Source organism: Pipra filicauda, unplaced genomic scaffold, assembly GCF_003945595.2.
Source record: "Pipra filicauda isolate LSUMZ 115617 unplaced genomic scaffold, ASM394559v2 scaffold11_size5308982_pilon, whole genome shotgun sequence".
Classification (NCBI taxonomy): Eukaryota; Metazoa; Chordata; class Aves; order Passeriformes; family Pipridae; genus Pipra; species Pipra filicauda.
Window position 1 is genome coordinate 4,576,405 of NW_024103652.1, and position 6,096 is coordinate 4,582,500.

Here is a 6,096-nt window from a genome sequence, read left to right on the forward strand (position 1 = left end):
ACTGAAATTACACTAGACATAGTTAAAGCAAAGGAGAAAATATCATTCTTCATATATTGTTCTATCTGCAAACCACGTTAAACCTTAATTCAGTGGGAAAGTAAAATACAGTCCCCTCTTAAAATGCAGTCCTCTGTGGATTTCCAGCTTTCATCACCAAGATAGCTGTGCGTAAATTTTCATAACAATCTTAGTAACCAGTACTTATGTCATACACAGTATGTCCACTAAAATATAGATAGACTCAGCTGGCTGCTGTCACCTTTGCTTTTTGCATTAAAAAAATAGTTAACGGAACTGCATTTCTATAAAGAACACAGGTATTGTATTCTGGCCCCAAGGAAAGAAAATCTGATCTTGGATGCTCATTCATGTTCTTCAGTCTCAAAGGCATTCAACAGCTGTTTAACTTTAATGAGATGCTGAAACCCTTGTTATTCAACTGAACACTTTTTCAAGAATGTTTCTCTGAAACCACTAAAGGCAATATGCACACAAGTGCATTTCCACTCTGCCACACTCTTAGTGACATGATGGATGTTATTCTGCCTTTATGCCATTATAGCAGAAATAAGATGAGCCTTAACACCATGAGAAAGACATTGGTTTAATTCTAGACAAGCTCTTCACTAAAAATAAAACAGGGAAAAAAAGAAGATAAGAAAAAGATCATGAATAAATAAGTGATTAAGTTGGCAACCTTGTTGTTTTACTGGATTATAGAATTATTGGGTAAGTCTTCCTATTGTTATTCATGCAAATCAAAAAAGGGATTTCAAAGAGAAAAAAAAAAAACAGAAAAAGGAAGAGAAGCCTTCCATAGCACAGCTTTTTTAAACTTTAAGAATTCGCAAGTCTGTAACAAAGTGTGCCTGCATTAAAAATTTTCCAAATTTTTCTGAGTAACATGCGGTCATTTCCAGAATAAAAGTTATCTTTCCTGACATTCTCATGGGATATTAGTGTGTTTTGGGAGAGACAGATCATTAGCTTGTATGAGTTGTTTGCACTATCTTCTCTTCAGCTAAATCAGGGTAATTTATACAGCAAGGACAGGACATGATGTTAATTATTCCTCACATGGGAATACATCATCATAAACAATTTTGTTTTGTGTTTGTTTAGGTACAGCTTTCTGCGCATCTGCCTGCTGTACATGACACCTTACCCCTGAATGGGAAGTCAGTGGGGCTGTGTGCAGAAAGTGATGCTCAGAGTGAGCAAAAGTACCTGACCTTGGCTCTTTGTGAACTGCCTGTGACAGTTTATTTTTGCGTGAATTTTCATAAATCTTTTAAAAAATGTAAACCTATGATGCAGAATACTTCTTTGCACAAGGAATTTTTTCCTTGCTTATACTCATGGGTAAACTGAAAACTGCAACATATCAGCTTACTAGCCACACAACTTTAAGCCACTTTACATTAAATTAAAGAGAAAAAAGGAATTGTTTTTCAAAAAATAATAAACGAGGCTTAAATACTGTTGTCAAATACAAGGGTATAAATTTGGAGTGAACCCACAGAGGTCAATGGATGCATTTGGGAAATATGCAGTATATGTGGGTGCAGAATTTAAGTTTTTAATCTGAAAAGTCTACACTTCATTCCCAGAGTGTCAAATGTTTTCAAAGAAATCAGTGAAGCCTAACAATACTCCCTCCTATGACAGCCAAACTGTGTTTGCATGGTCCTTTGGTGTAGAACTGAATCACAGCCCATATTACACCAGGGGTAATGGGGGATTGGGCTGGCATGCTCATAGGTTAGTTTTCCAAGCCCATGATGTTTTCTGTTTTCTAATTGTTCTCATTTTATCAAAGATCAGGCTGAGCTATTAACTGAAAAAATCATGTTGGAAAGGATGTAAAACTGAAGGCTATATATGTATATACAGTATGTTTAAAGCATTTTATTTTTCTATTTTGAATGCTCTAAATTAATAAAAGACAAATTATGAAGCATTTGGCTTTAGTTTTTGAAATTATCTTTGTAGTGTCTTCTCTTTGGCTAAATACTGCTAATGAAATACAACAACAAGGAACATTTGCCTTAAAACTGTAAACCTAAACAGAGTTAATTTTATTGATTTTAGCTATGGAGTAGCATAGGTATGAGAAGCCCCTGTTGCCAAATTCAGACAAAAAAGAGGTTTATTGAGCATGTCAATACAGGCATCCTTGAAAGTGCTGAAAATGCATTTCTATTTTTAGGTTTTTTTTGCTTTTTTAATGCACTAAAAACCCCTGTGAGATGAGACTTTTCACATGAACTGTCATTTTCAAGTAACAATGTGGAAAGATATTTTTTTAGCAGGTTTGTACCTCGTTAAGAGAAAGAACGATTAAAATTAACAGTGTGAATGTAGCATGAGGAGTTACAGAAACTTTCAGCAATTACAAGATATATACTCATTTGACAACCAACCAAGTTATATAATGGGAACACTTTTATAACAGAATAATGTGTAATTTTAAGTTATTGAAAGAGTTCTTTTAAAAGAAAATGTAGAATGGCACAACTGCATGAGCAGAAACCATATTTTCAGTCAGCATAACAGAATTTACTGTATTTTACAGAGATATTTATAATGTCTAGTAAAGACATGAGTACATCTCTGAAATATTATTTATATTTACAGTGACTGGGAAAAGTAACAATTCTAGCATTTTTTTATCTACGGAAAAGTACATTTCTTTGAGGTGCACAGCTAACTAATTACAACTGCGTGTGTGTTATCAGTCGGGAAATTTTTTCACCACCCCATGATGGAAATGAAAGGCTAAAGGGGCAGTCAGGGTGCACTGAGCACTTTTATCACAGGCCAGATCTTTTAGCAATAGTATATGATGGTGGATAAAAAATTCACAGTAAAATTTCATATGCCTGAAATTACTTTTTTCTGCTTATTTGTTTACTCATTTCTTCTACGAGTCCCATGTTGTTTTGCATTTTTTACGTAACTTGATTCAGACTAATTATTTTCAGTATCTTCTGTGGCCTGAATGAGATTTCTACAATATAGGAGCAAGTAGGATATTTAATGGTATGCGTATTTTTAAGGTTGTGGCTGTCCTTTTCCTATCTGAACTCCCAACAACTTAAAAAGTTCTTCTATGACTGCTGAAATCACACTGGGCTAACTGAAACTGGACCCAAGATTACTCGAGAGCTGCAGAGTATGGGTCATGTTCTTAATGTGGAGTTAATGGAGCTGTCAGTTTATACTAGCTTAGTATCTGGTCCCCCAGGATTATTCATTTTTTTTCTTGAAAATCCCCTGAATGTTATTATCTTGCTATTTCAGTTGAAACTTTTAAAAAAGTGTATAGCTATACAAGATGATTCTCAGACAAGAATTCCTTTAAAAACTAACTTTTCCCTATGTCTCCTTTATATTTTCTCTTGATCCAGCAAAACAATTACAAATATCAACAATGCTATTTAGTTATGCACTTACAGAAAAGCACGTGTTTAAATTTTTTCTTGGATCATGACCTGAAGACCAACTTTGCTTTGAACTTATTAACATCAGTGCAATCTGAGGGCATTCAACACCATAAAGGATAAGAATAACTTTTACTTTATTGAAGTGGATTTTAGAATGCATATAATTTTAAAGAGTACATTTTTCAGAAGTGCTACTTGTGATTAACTGTGTCCTGAAGCCATGCATAAACGTATTCGTAAATCAAAAGCATCACTGCACCACCTGGAAGAAAAGATAATATTTTACAACACAGAAAATTCAGTATTTTCAAGATTTTATAGAGCATTTGTAGTATGTAATATAAACCAGTATATGACAAAGCTTTATTTTCAAAAGAGATAATTCTACTAATTCCCTAGTACATTAAAAAGTCACAATTCTTAAACCATACAAATTTTACTTAATATTAGACCAAAAAGTTGATGTAAATAATTTCATATTAAATCAAATTCACTCTCTGTGTCATTTTTCCTAACATTTTTCTTTGTTCTTCTACAGGTGAAACTGTTAATCTGAATATGTATACATTTTTGTGTTTGTTTAGTTAGATTTGGCCATGAAAGAGCAACTTGACAGGTAGAATGACAAAAATTCATCACCAGGGTGATGAAAATGCTTCCAGGTAAGATTCAAGAAAGGTTTTCACTTGTTTATTTACCATGTCTAAAGCAGAAAATCACAGATTTGAAATGAGTGTAATATTCCTGTGCATGTACCTGGCTACAAATCCACAGGCAAAGTTTTGATCTCATGAAATGGCATTATCTACTAGAATTGATAACAGTATAAAATTCCAGCTTGAAAGCCATAAAGTATCTTTACTTTTAGTGAAGCCAGACTATAACTGGGCTGTAATTACTATATGAGCTAAAGAAAGGGACATTTCAGAGGGTATAAATATAACAAAGCATATAGAGAAGCTTCTAGTTGGAGAAGATGGGAAAAGAGAATGAGGCTGCATGAGTAAAAGGGTATTAATTGTGGGTTCCAGCACTGGGACATAAATATTTTCTTTCCTTTGCCTTTGCCTGTTGGCTCAGCTGGTGGCTTGGAGTGGCATCTCAGTCTTCTGCTGAACTGAGCTCACCTTTCTAGGGATAGGCTAAGACAACCAGGCACACAGAACTACCACATGAGTTTTCCAGTGTCATTTACCCTAAGGAACCATCATCAGACTTGAAATCCTCTATGAGCAGCAACTCACAGACAGCTAGACAGAGCAGAAATCTGCAAAAGGCTTTGACCAACAAACAAATCATAGACACAATGTCAAAGATTTGATTTGAACTCAAATTGAGGCTGATTCCAATTCTCATACTGTGTGATCTATTTGTGTATCTCCTTTTCTGTAAGCACTCAGATCCTGAAAGAACGAATTACCTTTCTGTCTCAAACCACAACACTTTCCATTCACAATGATTGTTTAATTGGAAAGTCAAATCTATATATTAGTCAATGGGACTACAAAAGTATTTAGAACGAAGTTCACACTTAACTGACTTGCTGGATCTGGGCCAGAATGCATAATCATTTGTAAGATGGAAAATTTTATTCCAAAATCTACTTTGCTGAGAGGTATTGGGAAAGCAAACCCCTGCCTTCTCTTTGTCCTGTATGTAATCTAGTATCTTTAGAGTGTCAGGGAAAAGGCTTTTAGCTCCAGAGCTCCTTTTTTCCCATCCCCACCTTCTTCCTTACCCTGCACAATAACCAGGCATAGTCTAGCACTTAGCCAGATGGATTGGATATGCAAACATTTACAGACAAACCTAATGCCTCCTTTATACTGCAGTACAGACTCTGTACCTACTTGCTTTTACCCATGTGTGTTCTTGTCTATTAAACCAACTTGCACAATTGGAAAGAATTTCGTGGGAATGGGATACTGTTCAAACTGGGGCTTCTGCTCTTTTTGACAGAGACTGACTCTGTGGGCTGGCAAAGTCTAAGGGCCCAGTGCTTTGCTTTCATGATTAATCAAAACCAGTCAGGGAAAAATACTCTAAAAGTCAAAAAAGATATAGCTCTCTACTACTGTATTCCCACATTTGGAGTAACAAGTAGTGAGAAGGGGTTAAACAACAACCCCAGTTCTAAAATATCCCTGTCCTCTTAGTCTTCCAGGCCAAACAAGTCTCTTCCCAGCTATCAGCTATCGGCTTTTTAGTGTTTCTTCTTTACACATAAAGCACAGGAGAAGAAAGTAACTGGAATTTGATATGCTTGGGCTATGCTTCGACTAGTTGAGTGTATTTGTACTGCAGATACTCTAACCTGCCTTTTAGGGTGACTTCACATAGATACAGAATAGTCCTAGTGAAACCAAAAGATCACGTTAGAAGGAACAGGAAGCTTTAAGAAGCTTCCAAAAGTTTTACAGTTCTGGTAGTTGCATAGATGTATTTAGGCTTGTTCATGAATAAAGAAATTGCAAAAACCAGCAGTTACATGCATCTGAGGTGTATGTGTAAATTATTCTTTTTAGACACATATTTAACTAAATTCATCTATAATACTATTAGATGATGTTATTATCGAAAGAAATCATTCAAATTGAGAGATTCTTAATGATTTATAGTACACAGTTCCATTTATCTGACTGATGCT

General features: G+C 35.1%; 1 long non-coding RNA gene across 1 annotated transcript in view; it reads right to left on the reverse strand.

Moving 5' to 3' along the window:
- Nucleotides 1–2,125: 2,125 nt before the first annotated feature.
- The window catches only part of LOC120324381, a 5,109-nt gene continuing 1,138 nt past the window's right edge, over nt 2,126–6,096 (reverse strand). The window contains exon 3 of the long non-coding RNA XR_005565649.1: nt 2,126–3,711. This is a non-coding gene — a long non-coding RNA (uncharacterized LOC120324381). The remainder of the gene's footprint in view (nt 3,712–6,096) is intronic.